Source organism: Antechinus flavipes, chromosome 2 (assembly GCF_016432865.1).
Source record: "Antechinus flavipes isolate AdamAnt ecotype Samford, QLD, Australia chromosome 2, AdamAnt_v2, whole genome shotgun sequence".
Classification (NCBI taxonomy): domain Eukaryota; kingdom Metazoa; phylum Chordata; class Mammalia; order Dasyuromorphia; family Dasyuridae; genus Antechinus; species Antechinus flavipes.
The window spans coordinates 527593641-527610274 of record NC_067399.1 but is presented as its reverse complement, the minus strand read 5'-3'; the positions used below and the strand labels follow the sequence as shown (position 1 = coordinate 527610274).

Genomic DNA, 16634 nt, shown 5'->3' with positions numbered 1-16634 from the left:
TGAAAGTTGAAGTTTGTGCAGTGCTTATCTTTTAATTGTCATTTTAACTGCAAATTTTTAGTTTAGGAACATGTTGATTTGTGCATGAATCATTATGTCAGTCTTTCTTGTTTAGCTTTTCATGCCTTCTTTTTTTTTGGGGGGGGGAGATTAGCAGAAATATTGAAGTTGTTTGCCATTTTCTTCTCCAGCTAATTTTGCAGATGAGGAAGCTGAGACAAACAGGGTTAAGGGACTTGCCCAGGGTCAGAAAACTAATGAGTAGTATCAAGTTGAATTTGACCTGATTCGAAGCCCAGAGCTCTATTCCTTCCCCTATGTAGCAGTCCTTTACAACCTCAGTGACTTGTAAAAATCATTTAAATGTTTATTATGAATGCAATTGCAAGGAACTTGAAGGAATTTAGTCTTACAAATTTTTGTCAGGTTATAAAGAAGAAATGCTTGGATTACAGTAGAACCAAAAAAGTACCTGGCTGCTCATAACAGTAATCTTCAAGCTGTTAGAATGACTCCAAATTTGGAAATGAATAAAACCTGCAAAAATCTCAAAGCTTCTTTAGTTATGAAGTAGTCTTTTAATGCACATAGCCAAGAAAAAGTTTAAATTTCTTCTTTCGAGATGTGATCAGATCAGTTCACAAAAGGAATATGCTTTGGCTGAGTGCCCCACTCAAATTTTAGCACCAAATCTGCGAAGTGAGTGTGAAAGAAGCGATGACATGCCCGAGACAAAAAAAGTAAAAAATAGAGAGGAAAAGAAGAGGACAGTGTTGGAGATCAACAAGGGCAACTGTGCTGAGAAACTGGAGTGAGGGCATGGGGAAAAATAGGAATAGCAGAGAACTGGACACTGTGGAATAACTGGCAACCAACTGAGCCTCAGGGTTGGGACTTGGAAGGCATAATGCATTGCTCTGTGTTTGCAAGTAGGTAGGGCTGCTGTTCCTTCATTTTTCAGTTATGTCCAACTCTTTATGACCCCATTTGGAGTTTTCTTGGCAAAGATACTGAAGCCATTCTTCTCTCCAGATAATTTTACAGATACGGAAACTGAAGCAGAGTTTAAGTAACTTGGCCAGAGTCACACAATCTGTGGCTGAATTTGAACTCGTGTCTTTCTGACTCCAAGCCCAGCTCTCTATCTCTTCATCACTTAGCTGCCCTAGTAGGGGTAAGAAGGGGACAAATAACCATTAGTTTTACAGCTCAATAGCCCATGAAGGCATCTGTGCCACACTGAAGGCAGGCCAACTAGTACATAGTTCATTAGTCTGAGGATAGTATTTTTTGCATAGCATTTTTCTATGTCATAGGAGCTTTAAATTAGACCTGGAAAGAACCTTAGAGGCTATCTCATCCATCTTCCTCCTTTTCTAAACTAATAATTTATAAGTGAAGACTAGAGAGGTAAAGGATCACATTTAGTGTAGTTATTGTAGTTAGCAGTATTAAATAGTACTTCTGGGAATCAAACCCAGATTCTCTGACTCCCAATCATAACACTTTCTATTATACTACACTATCTTCATAATAAACAATGTTCATGATGATATTGAATCTTCAAGAAAATATTGTCATATTTTTCTTTGTTTAGTCAAGAAGTGTCATTTTGCATCTGCTACTTTGCCTGATTTCAACAAGAAATTCCCATGTCCTCCTAACCCCTGGTGTCCTGTTCTGTACCTTTCCTGCTTCTTTTTGTGTGCTGTCTCCCCTTTAGATTGTTCACTGAAGTTCACTGAAGGCAGGGACTGACTATCTTATCAGTTGTAGCCCCAGCTCATAGAATTATTCCTAAAATGTTGTAGTAACTTTAAACTAGAAAAATAAAATAAAAATAAATAAAATAAAATATAACAGCATATCTCTTGCATGCAGACCCTCAGCACGTCACACCTGAATTACTGGAATAGACTGCCAATTGATTTCTTGCCACCAATGTCTCCCCTCTACAATCCATTCTGTAATCAGCTGTCAAATCAGCCTTTCCAAAATGCATCTATATCAGTCCCCTTTATCTTCAATTAACTCTACTACCTCTGTTTGGTGTATATAAAAATCCTCTATTTGGCTTGTAAAGTCTTTTATAGCTTGCTACCTTCCTGCCTTTCCAGTCTTCTTATAGCATGTTTTCCTGCAAATACTTTATAGTCTAGTGACATTGACCTTGCTGTTCCTTGAACAAGACATTTCATCTCCCAATTCTGGGCATTTTCACTGACTATCCCCCATGCCTGAATTTTGTCAGCTAATGTGTGACTTCCCTGGATTCCTTCAAGTCTCTACTAAAATCCTATCTTCTGCAGGATGCCTTCACTGATTCCTCACCTGCCCCATGCTGAGATTATTTCTAATTTATCCCCACATTTGATCCTAGAGATAAGAGGGAGTCATTGGAATTTCTTGTAGGATGGTGACACAGTCAAACTTAGGCTTCAGAAGCATTACCTTGGCAGCTGGGAGTAGGATGGATTGAGGAGTGGAGACATATAGTCGAGGGACCAGATCCAGCCTAGAGTTACTATTTAAATTATACTGAGTTTATTTAAAATTCCCCATCTCAGAAGAGGATTTTATGATAGTGACCCTAACTGGGGGTGCACATAGGTTTGTCTGAATGGAAGTAAGCTTCTCTGTCCACCGTACATGTGCTTGGCCGCAGTTATTTCCAAATACAGAAAATTGCCTTTCATATCGAGTCCCTCACAGAGTTTGGGGACAGACCTTTGTCTGGATAGGAAGGAATTCTATATCACATCTCCCACAAGACTCTGGAGCGAAGGAGCTGTACCCGTTGGGAGAGGGGAGTGACAGAGGCAGCTCTGTTTTTAAAAATAGCAATCTTAATGACAGTGGAGGATAGTTGGGGAGAGGAGAGGCTGGATACAGCTTAATTTATTCTGTGTCATTAATTTCTGACCAAATCTTGCCTGCTTTGGAACACCCATACTGGTACCAGCAGCATCATAAAGGGAACTCAGGCCATATATATACTGGGCTTGGAGTTAGGAAGACCTAAATTCAAGCTGACCTCAGACACTTACTAGCCATGTATCGTTGGATAAGACATTTAACTTCTATTTTAGTTTTCTCATCTGTAAAATGAGGATGATAATAGCACCTGCCTCCCAGAGTTGTTGTGAAGATCAAATGAAATAATAATTAGAAAACACTTAGCACAGTATCTGGCACGCACTAAATGCTCTATAAATGTTATTCTTATTTTGTTTATATTATTTATCTGTGTATATGATATACTGCTTCCTCTTCCCTCAACCGAATGTAAGCTCCTTAAGGATAGGGATGGTTTCATTTTTGTTTTATATACCCAGTACTGGCCCAGAGTAAGTACTTGGAACTCAAAAGTCTAACAATCTCTAATGTGGCTTATGTGTAATGAAATGCACAGCATATTCATTTGCTTCTGAGATAGAAATTGCAGAGATGGCAGTATTCACACTGCATTTTTCTCACTCTGAGGACATGGGGAAGGCAGTGTGGTGCAGTGGATAGAGCAGTGGACTTACTCAGAGAACCTAAGTCCTCTACTTAATGATCTGAAGGAAACTTTCCTAGGCCTCAACTGTAAGATAAAGTTGTACTTCTTGGCTTCTGACAATCTCAAATCTGAGTCTGTTAGAAAGGTACTTTCAGACTTTTCCATAAAACCTTCAGGATTTGGTTCAGTATCTTAACCTGGGATTCTGCCAAGCATATTCTTCCTGCATGATAGGATATTATTATGCCCTTATTCTAGGTACGAAGCCTTTAATTCTTTTTGTTTCTTGCTTATTTCCACATTTTATCGTCTTCTATGAGATCTTACATAGCTTTGGGACATACAATATCAAATACCTTCTCTCCTACATTAAAAAAAAAAAGGTAATGATAAAATTGTGCAGCCCCACTCAGATTCCTCCCTCAAAAGACTTTCCTGACTTATTCTAGAGGTTCGTGCCATCAAAATACCAGAAATTACTTTGTATTAATTTTAAAAATATTTCTTTTGTACAAGTTGTATGTGAGTAGAATGTTCCTTGAGGGCATTCCTTGTAGTTCTACTATCTGGCACAGTGCTTGCATATAATATGTATTTGTTGAGCTGAATTGAAGTCTAATTGTTCCTTGCCTTTTTCTGTAGTTCTGACATTTGAATGTTTCTAGAGGGAAGGATGGAATATTTGTTTTTGTTTCCTTTTGTTTTGATTTTGGAGAATAGCAAATTGTTATCTTTTCTAGAAAATGGGTCCACTGGCCGATTGGATAGACTAGAGACTCTTAATCTAGAGTCTGTGAATCTATTTAAAAAAAAAAAAAAACTTAGGGTGGGTAAGTGTTTTAACACAATCTTTTTCTTTTATAAGCCTACTGTATATTTTATTTTATACATTCTGTATCATTGATCTGAGAAGGGGTCCATTGGCTTCACTAAATTGCCAAATGGGTTCCTGACACAAGAATGCCTGGAGTGGACCAGGGAGAAAATGACCGCGTGAGGGTATTTGACATTACTAAGCTTCCTTGTGGGGACACAGAAAGACTTTCTTCATATCCTGGATGCAGGAGAAGTGGGCTAGATTCTATCTGTGCCCAGACAGTTGCCATAGAGAATTCACTCATTACCCTTGTTCTACCTGAGACAGTCATTTTGAAGAAACGGTAGAGAGTTAGTGACAATGCTTTGGCCATTCTTTGTCAGTAAGCAGCTCTTCTTGAAAGATTTAATTTTCACAAATGGTCAGTGTTTAACTGTGTTCTTACTGGTAAAATTCGAGATGCACCATTTGCTGGCTAGAGAGCATCTAGCAAAGAAAGCTTTGATCACAAAGAGCCGTCTTGGCTTTCTTAAATGTAGGTTGTATTAAAATGAGCTTTTTCTCCTTTCTTGACAGGTTTACTAAACGGGTAGAAGGAACCATAATAAGCATTTTTTTTTTTTGTACTTGGTAAGTTTCACAATCTCCTCCCTCCTTTCCCTCCCCCACCCCTATTCTGGGTAAGCATTACAAAATGTGTTCTGAACCAACTCTACATGAGCAGTCAAAGTTAAGGGGAGCAAAAAACCTGTTCCAGAGAATCTGGATCAAAGAGAGACCTTTGGTGGTGATGGAGGGAAGGGGGTTGATTTCATTTCTGATATTGGTGGGGTAGAGAGGAAAGAGACTTAATTATTTTAATAATTAATTTTTTTAACTGTTGAAGGGATATAAGTGCTCAGAGAAAAGCATTTAAAAATGCTTTTTTTTTTTTTTTTTTTTTTTTTTTTTTTTTTTTGTGGAAAACATTGATCAAACTGCTAGTACAATTATGTGGATTTGCGACTAGTTGACTAACTGGAACCAAAGAATAATCTGATGGCAGTCTAGAAGATGGTCTTTCATGAAGTATTCCAATGCTCTTTAGGGTTTAACATTTTAATAGTGATTTGGATGAAGACAGAATTGATACTTAGAAAATTTGCAAAAGACAAAGTTAGATGGAATGGCAAACACTTTATGGCTAGAGATGGGGTCAAACTTAATATATATTTTAATGGAATTAACTGTCAAGTCATACAGCTGAATTTAAAAAAATCATTATCTCAAGTAAAGATAGGCAAGGCATGGCTAAACAGCATTTCATTTGAAAAAAGATCTGGGTTTTACAACACTGGCTCATTGGATAGTGCTGGTCCTGGAGTCTGGAAGAAGTACTATGACCTCAGATACTTACTATCTGTGCGTCCCAGGGCAAGTGCATGTAACTTGTATTAATTTGTATCAATTTCCTCCATTTCAAATGGTGATAATAAAAATTTCTACCCCCCAGAGTTGTCATGGGGAGAAGATGAAACCATATTTGTAAAGTGCTTAGCACAGTTCCTGGTATACAGTACATACTATATAAATGTTATTGCTATTAATATTATCTAAGATATGTAAAGCACATAATTAATCTTAAAACATCATATAAGTGTATTCATTATTAGTTCAACATGAGTTAACAATATGATGTGACCACCAAGAAAGAGTAGGATGCATTAAAAAGGCATTGTGTTCAAGATCAGAAAGGTATGCTTTATTCAGGCTATATCTGGATTATTTTATTTTGGCAATACAGGAGTGACATAGATTCTCATAAAATATTCAGAAAAGGGCAAACAGAATGATTAAAGGGCTTTGATTAAAGATTAAAACCTTAATCAATTTTGTTAGCAACATTATTATTTTGATTCTTTGGAATCAATCAAGATTGGTCATTGCACTGATATGAAGTCTTAAACCTTTAAATATTTTTAATATGTATAAGTATATATTATGGTGGCCATTGGGCATTTTGTTTTTTTTAGCTCTGCTTGTTTCATTTTACATAAGGTCATAATACTACTTGATTTTTAAAAATTCTTAATGTGATTCTTGATACATAGTATTTCTTAACATAATAATTTCCCACCATATTAATATATCTTTCCTCCAATCAATGGATACTCATTTTGCTTTAGTTTTGTTGCTACAAAAAGTTCTATAAATATTTTGGCATATCTGGAGTCTTTCTACAGTTTCTGACTTTCTTGGGGTATATGCCCAGTATTCTTTAGCCTTAAATTTTGAAAATAACTCAGTGTTCTCTTATCAAAAATCAACTTGAGGCCATGAAATGCTAATCTCATCATAGAAATATATAACTTTTTATCTACTCTGATCTACCACCTGCTTTCACATCAGGAGTATTTTCAGTCAGCTACAAGGCACATTGGGCTTTGGGGTAGGATTATAGGAGTGGGAGGGGGAAGAGTAGTCCTCCTATCCTCTGTAGAACTTTCTTTATTTTCCACTGGATATACTCCTAGGATGCCAGACTGTTCTCTCCTGTTTCAGTGCTTTGGCAAAATGCTAGTTCAATTTCTGGCATGGTGTAATTTCTCCAGCACATTTGTGCTTTCATATGTTAGGACTGTCAGGACTGGTAATAGTGTTTTGGTGATTCTTTGCACATATTCTTACTTTAAAGGAGATTTGCTAAGGAACCATCTGGTTAAATGTTATAGTTTTAATAAGAAAAAAAAATCCTTCTGAATATTATGTACTTTTAAGTATTGAGCTTTCAGAACTTGACTGTTTCTCTCTGATTTCCAGGGACCTGTCTACAAAATATCTGAGAGATTTTTATGCAGACTCTTTTCTTTTTTTTTTTTTTTAAATAACTTTTTATTGATAGAACCCATGCCAGGGTAATTTTTTACAGCATTATCCCTTGCATTCACTTCTGTTCCGATTTTTCCCCTCCCTCCCTCCACCCCCTCCCCCAGATGGCAAGCAGTCCTTTACATGTTGAATAGGTTACAGTATATCCTAGATACATTATATGTGTGCAGAACCGAACAGTTTTCTTGTTGCACAGGGAGAATTGAATTCAGAAGGTATAAATAAACCCCGAGAAGAAAAACAAAAATGCAAGCAGTTTATATTCATTTCCCAGTGTCCTTTCTTTGGGTGTAGCTGCTTCTGTCCATCTTTGATCAATTAAAGCTCTCTTTATCGAAGAGATCCACTTCCATCAGAATACGTCCTCAAACAGTATCGTTGTTGAGGTATATAATGATCTCCTGGTTCTGCTCGTTTCACTTAGCATCAGTTCATGTAAGTCTCGCCAGTCCTCTCTGTATTAATCCTGCAGACTCTTTTCTATAGAAACCTTCTGTTTTTTTAATCAGATGAAATTTCCAAAACTATTTTTCTCTCCTTCCTTATTCTGAGAGTCATTCCTCAAAATCCCTCAGATACAATTTTTAGTCAGCTAACAAGCATTTAGGGACTTGATATGTCAGACACTGGGCTAAGCACTGAGGATACATTCTCATTTTAATGGGGGGGAAGGAACAATATGTAAAATAACTCTATTACAGTATAAATGGGAAGAGGGGAGAAAGCATCTACAAAAAAATGAGTGTTTATTGAAAAAAGGAGAGTGGTGGGATTGTTTTTGTTTTTGTTTTTTATTTCTAATGCTTCCTTCAACTCCACATATCGTTAAATGTGGAGAAATATACACACTCTGGGGTTTGTATCAAACCAGGGCAAATGAAGGCAGTGCTTAATTTTCTTTGGGATAAATGGAGAAGTGGAGCTAACAAATGTCCTTCTCCCTTAATCTTGTCAGGGATTGACTAGACAAAGAAGGTTGTAGAAAAGAGTATGATTAAAGTAAAGACTTGTTACTTTTAGGGAGCAGAGAAGAGCCAGTTAGGTTCCCCTCTCTTCCCTCCCCCCCAAGCTGAGGTATAGAAACTCAAGAAGTTCTGGTGCTTCAAGACTAAACAGTCAAGCTGTGAAAACCAAAATAGCATCTATTCCTTCTCAGTTTTAAATCTGCAGAGCCTTTAAAAAATTCTCTGCTGTTTCTTAGTGATTTTAAGAAGGGTTCCTGGTGCTGAAGGGAAATTATAACAAATCTGGATATAAAACATAATTCAAGTTTGGAAAAGCCACTTTATAGTTAAGATAAATAAAGTTAGCTCTTCCATCATAAGTAGTTAGGGATTCAGTTTTAATTTAATGGAAACCAATCATTGGACACTGGAGGAAACTTCAATTAAGATAGCTTCTTACTCTAGTAAGCAGCAAATCTTGTGAGATAGATGTATTACTGGGTGGCCATCAGTTGAAACATATAAGTGTAAAGAGAGTTATAAAATTAACTATGAGAATGTTAGTTTTTACAGACTGTAAAATTCAGGAGAATTGGCTTGCTGGCTTTTTTTTCCTTTGTAAGTTTGCTCTTGTAGCATTTGAGAGTTGGAAATTAGACCTCAGAGGTCATGTAGTCCAACCTTTATGTGACGAAATTCCACCTCTAAAAACATTGCCCTTCAAAACAAAATTGCCAACAAATAGTCATCTGGTCTTTATTTAAAATTCTATTTTTCACTTAGCTTCAGTTTGTATAAAACACATCTAATCTCTTTTCTATATGAGAGCCTTTTCTTTCAGATACGTAAAATATGGAAGACTAACTCTCCTAGTCTTTTTTTCAATGGATCCTCCTGTGAGGTGATCTAACTGTCTCATCAAGAGTTGTTTTTTTGTCATGTATTTCTTTCTTTGCCTAGTAAATTTTGTGAACTACTTCTCAAAATAATGTTTATAAACACTAAAAATGAAATACATAAGATTACAAAAGAAACCAGTTATATTGAAATAAAAATGTGATTTTTTTTCTTATCCAAATTCATGGACCACCTGAAATCTGTCTTAACTCTTAATCATGATGCTATTCAGCTTATTTGTGGATTCTAGAACACAATGCTCCATAGGAGGACTGACCAGGCCACAAGATTACAATATTTAAAGCTGGAAAAAAATCTTAGTCATTATGTAAGAAAAGTCCTTTATTTTATAGATAAAGAAACCAAGACCCAGAAAAATGAAATTACTTGTCCAAAGTCACACAGTAAATAAATAAAAAATATAGAGCAAGGATTTTAACCAATGTTTCCTGACTCTTTTCATTCCAGTCAGTTCTCTTTCTATGGTACCATACAGAGCACCCCATCACATCACTGTTGATCCATATTGAGCTTCCAGTTCTTATACTTCCATATTAATTTAGATTATTTGTTTAGATTAATGACCCCCAATGTTGTATTTGTGAAGCTGATTTTTTAAATCCAGGTATGGGGCTTCACAGTGATCACTATATAAAATTTCAATTTGTTCCAGCTGATATGTGGCCTTTTTGGATCCTAAGTGATTTAACTTTTTAAAGTTTTCCTTTTAGCATTGAAGTTTAGTGACTACTGAAGTTTAATTATAAAGCTACTCATTTTGATTTGATAAAAATTGAGACTTTTTTTAGGCAAAAATAGTTTGTTCTTTCCTTCCTCCCTCCCATCCTTCTCTCTGTCTCGCTTATATTTTTGAAAGGACAACTGTCTACTAAAACCATGTTGCTGAATCTGCCATCTAGTGGTTAAATAACTAGATTTGTGATTTCTGGGCCTTTAAAACAGGATAGAGATTAAATTCTAAGGGTGGAGATTCCACCATATTCTCTTGTATATAGAGTTCTAGCATTTCTTCCAGTGACTCATTGGGCAGGACACACATGTCTGTCCTCTCAATCTTGCTAAAAAACAGTTGTCCTAGGACGTGCGTCAAAAACTAGAACAGGATACATGTGATAGCAATTCATGTTCTTCATTTTCAAAGGATATCCTGTCTGTCAAATCATTGTCCACAGCATCTACAAATCTTTTTCTCACAATGGGGGCATCATGAAAATTGAATGTTGAGGGCCTAGTGTGGTGGATTTTGAAGACGCATCCAAGGAAAACAAACAGCATGTTTGGTAACAAGAACACAGTCTTCCATATACAGGGAATAAACTCCTGTGAAAAAACATCAGGAAGCCAGCCACTTGCCTGAATTTCATTCTTTTCTAAAGTTGTGAAGGGGATAGGAGATATTGGCCCTCTTTGCCCTTAAGTTTATGGGGAAAGGAATGGGCTTGTAATTTGATTAGCATGGGAAATTCCTGAAAGATGAAACTTCTACCGTTGCAGTTAGGCATTATTTCCCTGTACAACTTACAGGCTTGAAGAGTTTCCTTGATTACTAAAATGTTAAATGATTTTGTTCAGGGTCATACATCTAGTATGTATCTGTATCATGCTATGGACCCAGATCTTCCTGACTCCAGACCTAATGCTCTATCCACCATGCCTCCTAAACTGACATAAGAGGCAGAGAAACAAGATGAAATTAATCTTATCCATTATCATTACATCTATCTTTAGCAACTGTCCTTATCCCTTTTTTGATCTTTGATCTTTTCTTCAGTGTACTAAAAAACATCACCAACAAACCTCTCTCCTTTCACCTCCAATTCCCCTGGAATTGTTTTTCTTTATCTCTTTAGAATGTTCTCCTTTCCTGGACTCACTTTCCCTACAGATTAATACAGTGGATGTTATGTAGAATTGATTCTCCTCAGTTCTAAGATCCATGTCAGACTGTATCAGGTTTTCCTTTTTAACAAAAGATGGTCATTTCCTACTCAAGAATCCATTTTTGCTTCAGCAATTAGATACTTTTTATTTGACTGACGTCCCAAATAGCAATTCTTTTTATGGCTTCCTCTGTCTTTTGAAGGATTAAATTATATCTAGGGCAAACAAAGAAGTTGTTCTTCTTTTGACAGAGGGAGCTTTAGGAGATGTCTATTACCCCATACCATGCCTTCATGTCAGCCTTGTGATCTGTCGTCTAAATTTTTTATCTTTTCTCTTTCTGTCTAGGTTATTTGTAAATGCATATGTGTGTCTGAATACATACATGTACATATATATATATATATTTGTATTTATATTTCAGTGGCATTATTACTTCTAATTCTGCTTCCCTTGATCATCCCATAGATGTTCTCCAAGGTAGTTCCCTTTTGGTGCTGAAATCTAGCATTACTATATCTTCATGATATATAATGGTATTCTCTTTCCTCTCTTTTTTTACTAATCCTTCTTTTTTTTTTTTTTTTTTGGAAAAAGGTATATGCTTTCCAGGGTTATATTCTAGTCACAAGTTGTATTTACTAAATCTCATTGATAATTATGAGAAAAAAATTTGCCTCCTTACAATTGAATCTCTGGTTCACAATTTAATTACTTATTCTTTGTGCATTTGTATGCAGACATCTGAAGCCCTGGTGTTTTACTTCTAGCTCTTTGTTTGGATCTTACCTTTTATGAATTTTGAGTGTATTCATTGATCTTCTTTCTACATTGTACCGTGGTGAGGTTTTAAAAATTGGAATCTCCAAATTTTATTTTTTCTCATTTATTTTTTTCCCATTACATTCAAAACAAAATTTTTTATACATGTTTTTAAAATTTGAGTTATAAACCTTAACCCCACCCACCATTAAGAAACAACATCTGAAGTTACACAAAAATACAAATTTTCTTTAAAAAAAAATTCTGATAACTACTTCAGCATAAATAATTTCCTTATAGTCTTATGTATTTTGTTGTATGAATTTAAAAATAAGAATGTGTAAAGGAGTCTGTGGGATTTATAAGATTGCCAAAAAGAACCATTATACATAAAAGGCTAAGAACTCCTGCCCCTTGTTCTCTTCTATTTTCGTCTTCTCCCTTCCTTTGGAGGTCTTTGGATTATTTTTTCTGGATTCCAGGCAAATAAGTCTTGTCTTACCATTCATGCCTTAGGCTGTGGATGGAGTACATTTAATAAAAGCCCATCAATTCTGTAATTTGAGCCATAGTCCAAAATCTGTTGCTCAAATAATATCTTCTTTACCAGCTATTCATCTACCTTTCTTTTCTGCAATGACAACACATGATGAAAATATCACATGAGCTTTGAGGTCTTTATGTGGTTGCTTTTTTTTTTTTTTTTTGAACAAGACTCTACTTAGCAATGTTTTATAGAATCTTTCAGATAATGTTGTTTGTACTCACATGATTCTTCACAAGAGAGTAGAAAAGGCTTGAGAACTATATATTTTATGTCCCATGTCATTCCCTAGAATGATAACATATTTTTATTATTAAAGCTAAACTGATAAATACTTGTCTCTGGAGTCCTCAAAATGTATTCATCAGGTCCACCTCTTATCTCTTCTTGCTCTGATCCTAATTGGGTTGATCTGTGGAACCATAATCTTTTCTTGGAGAAAAAGCTGCTGCTTCATCCTCAGAAGATCTGGCTCTATCCTTTTCTGTGAAAAACTTCATATATATTACTCACATATTTGGTCTTTCTTCCTTTATTTTTCTTGTCTTATTTCCAATCTTCTGGTCGAAGTCAACATTCTTTTCTATTTACTGAGATCATTTTTTTCTTCTTCTTCGTATTGACAGTGAAGACCTTTTCTGTTATTGTTTTATTTTTTAAGGAACACTTCATTCTCCCTGATAATCTAGAAAATGGACAGGATTCCTACGAGCTTCTTATTTTGAGCTTAGAGACGGCAACTTGGAGATGGAAGAAAGATGAATATCACATATTGTATGTAGATCACTGCAAATTTCTCCCCACTCTCCTTGTTGGAAGCAAGATTCTTGGGCTTTTTATATATCTTGCTAGTAACTCTTGTGGCCAATTCCCCTAGAGAGCTGCTGTGACAAGCTGTTACAGTTTAGCTATGTGACAATTCTTTTCTATGGAAGATATGTGTGGGTGGCTATCTAATAAAGACATGGCTCAGATTACATATGGCACGAATATATATCTGATCAGAATCTCCTTCTCCAAAGGAGAATGTGATTTTTGTATTTATGAGGAAGGAGGGTTATGCTTCGGTCTCATTTTCCAAGGAGGGTATTGGGTTACAATTATTACTGTAATTACTACAAATTAGACACAATTATACATCACATCACAATATTTAGTCTAGGGTAGCAGTCCTTGGTCATTATTGTTTTTTTGTTTCATAAACCCCTTTCAACAACAACAAAGTATTGTGAATCCAAAGAATAATTTAATATTATGAATCAATATTCTTTCTTCTTATTCATAAAATGCTTATAACTACAGTGGCAACTTCAAAAGAACTCAATTAAATTTTACACTATATGATTATAATTAGTAAATATGAATATCTTATTCTGTCTGTAGACAGAATTATAAAATTAATTATAAAAAATTAACAAAATTTTTAGGTAGGATGTTCTATAAGAATTAAAACACATCAAAATCATTGTGCACATCATCATGAATCATTGCAAAAACCACTTATAATGCTTCAAACATGAATACACATTGTGATAAAGTACAAATATAATTTGTACATAATATAATTTGGCAATTATTTATTACTTAAGGTGCCATTAAGGAATTTTTAGCATTAACCCTTTGGATCATTATCATGAAAATCTTAGGTGTTTACAAATTTCTAAGAAGAAATCACTGATTTAAGGTGGGTGTTCTTCATCTAGAGCTTTTTAAAAAAATCATCATTTTTTAACATAATTTGTTGAATTATGTTCTCTGAACATACATTCTCTGAAATTACATAAATATATGGATACACACATGTAATTTAAAAAAAACTACTAACATTAAAAAAACCCAAAACATTATTTTGAGGAGTCCATACACTTCACAAGATTACCAGATGAGTAAGTCTATAAAAGAAAAATGGTTAAAAATCTTGGTTTGGTGGACAATACATTGGGGTACAGTTTAAATTCTATTTTCTTTGATTTGCTCAAGCAGAGGGTAATATTTGACTTGTAAATGTTTCCTAAATTGTCTCTGCCTTCAGTCTCTTAGTCCTTCAAATCAACCTACACAGTCAGATTAATCTTTCTAAATCTATTGTTAATCACCAATGCTGTCAAGTTTCAGGTTGCTTACTGATTAAAGTCCAAATTCCTCAGCCTGGCATTAAGGCCCTTCATCACATGACTGCAGTTTTATGTTTCACTACTACTATTCTCATACTCTAGCCAAACTGTATTATTCACTGTTCCTCAAACACATCCCAAGCTTTTCTATCCCAAAGCCTTTGTTGCTGCATTTGCCTGGAATGTCCTCCATCTCTTTCACCTGTTAAACATTCACACATTCTTAAGGCTTGAGCTCAAGATCTGTCTTCAAAACTGCCCTTAAACTTGATTTTCTCCCCTTATATTACATATTCATCATGCCTCTTTTCATAACTTGTACTATAGATTTCATATTGTATATTTCCCACTATTTCATATGATCTTTACATTATAGGAGAAAAAACATTGACTGGGAATGGGGTGGGGCAGGAGAACCAAGTATCTTAGCTCTGAAATTTTCCTGCTAGCTGTGTGCCCATGCTCTTACACCTTTTTGATCCTCTGTTTCCATTTTGTAAAATGGAATAATATTTGTCTTTTACTTCACAGGCTTGTGAGGAAGGTGCTTTGTAAATCACAAATGTTTGTTGAATTAGATTTGTTTTCCATCACATGATCTTTCTTTGTGGAAATATTGTTGTTTATTTTTTTCCTAAATGTATAAAATGAGTTAAGGACAAAGGTGAGTTGAAGAAAATTAGTATTTGCTTTCTTGTCTATTTCTTTTGGGCATTTTTGAAGCAGAAGTAGATGCTTCACTGAAAAGAGAGGTAAATGTAAAAGGGATGGGACATCAAGTTTTAAGATTTAAGGACCTAATTTTAAAATTTCAAATTTCAAAAAACAAGAAACTTATTTTAGGCTTTTTAGGGCCAAATGTGATATTATAGTTGCAGAATATTAGAATATTGCTACTAAAGTGTTCTTTTATTTTATAACATAATAGTTTTATGATTGTGATAAGAGATATGACATCTTTTGAGGGAAAGAATCAGTGGCTCTATCATGTATTACTAGCCTGCCACACCTGTGTATACAGAAGCCATACCAGTTAAATAGAAAACCATTACAGTCATAGTATCATAATTCATATTATGTAAATAGATTTACAAATGTTTGCAAAAGCTCTGCCCCTGTAGGCTGTCCAATGGTATGAGAATAAGATGCAAGATAGCTGAACAGCCTGGAGCTGTTGGGTAGCAGGTATGTGTCCAGGAGCACATTGGAGTCGAGCAAAGATTCATTATTCAGGTAGGGGGAGTTTTGGTTAAGTATTTGTACCTGGAGCTTGATAAGGGGGAGAGTGGAAAAAGAGGAGAAAATTGTAGTTTTTCTGTATATTGGAAGGAATAGCTGGAGCTGAAATAAGAGGGGAAAATAACAATCTGAATACCTAAATTTTAATGAGAATAAAAAACTGAAGTAATTACAGAAGAGAAAAAGATTACAAAAATAAGTATTCTGGTGGAAAGGGGTGAGGAACATCACACAGGGGAAAAAATTTAACCTTTAGAGCATTTTCTTTGTAGAATCTCTATATATGGTTTATATGTTTATATGTTATATAGAAGGTAGACATGTTGAAGATGGGATAAGATGAGGTTATTCCCTGAATTTCATGTGGGTTTTCTGTGTGGGAGACATGAGGATAAAGAAAAGTAAGCCATCCTAAAGTAAGGTTCAGTTGAATTTCCAAATAGATTGATTTTTGTAATTTTGGAATTTCAATGTACTTTGGAGAACAAAAACATATTATACAAATGAATAGTTATAACGAAGAAGAAACAGCCATTCTTTTTAAAAAGAATTCCAAGTAAAGAAAATGAGATTCACTCTTACATGATATGTAAGTCTTCTTGAAAGGATAATAAAAAAAGTGTAAAAGAGAAAACAATTTTTTTTCTTCTAATCACACAGTCACTAAAGGCTCTGTCTTTGTCTCACTCTGCCCACTTCTTCCCTCATGAATCAAACCTAGAACTAGAATCTCAGGCCTAATTTGTAGTGGTAATCTTCCAGGAAGATGAGTTTTTCATATCATTTTCTGGAGTATGTGTAAAGAAACACTGACCTTTGATTTTATGTGCACAATAGTGCACAAATGGGGGAAAAAATATTCTGGGTACATAATTTGGCTTAATTTAGATTTATCTCTCACGGAGAATTTGTCATCCTTGTTGTAATTAAAAAACCCAACCAAATAGAATAGAAATTATACTAGTATAGAGCTTCATAGTTTGCCAATTGCTTTGTTATCCTAACTCATTTATCTAGGTGTTAATAGTGTTGACAAAGCATTTTG

At 35.0% G+C, this 16634-nt stretch overlaps 1 protein-coding gene across 3 annotated transcripts in view; it reads left to right on the top strand.

Annotated features, from left to right (window-relative positions):
• Nucleotides 1–16634, top strand: part of RAB27A (RAB27A, member RAS oncogene family) — a 69893-nt gene that overhangs the window by 36829 nt on the left and 16430 nt on the right. Inside the window, exon 2 of one of the 3 annotated variants that reach the window (XM_051980692.1) lies at nt 4896–4949. The exons of 1 other annotated variant lie outside the window; for it this stretch is intronic. The gene's annotated coding sequence lies outside the window, so the exon portion shown is untranslated. Of the gene's footprint in view, nt 1–4895; nt 4950–15409; nt 15584–16634 lie in introns of those variants that run through there. One more of the 3 variants, XM_051980693.1, reaches the window with a different exon arrangement.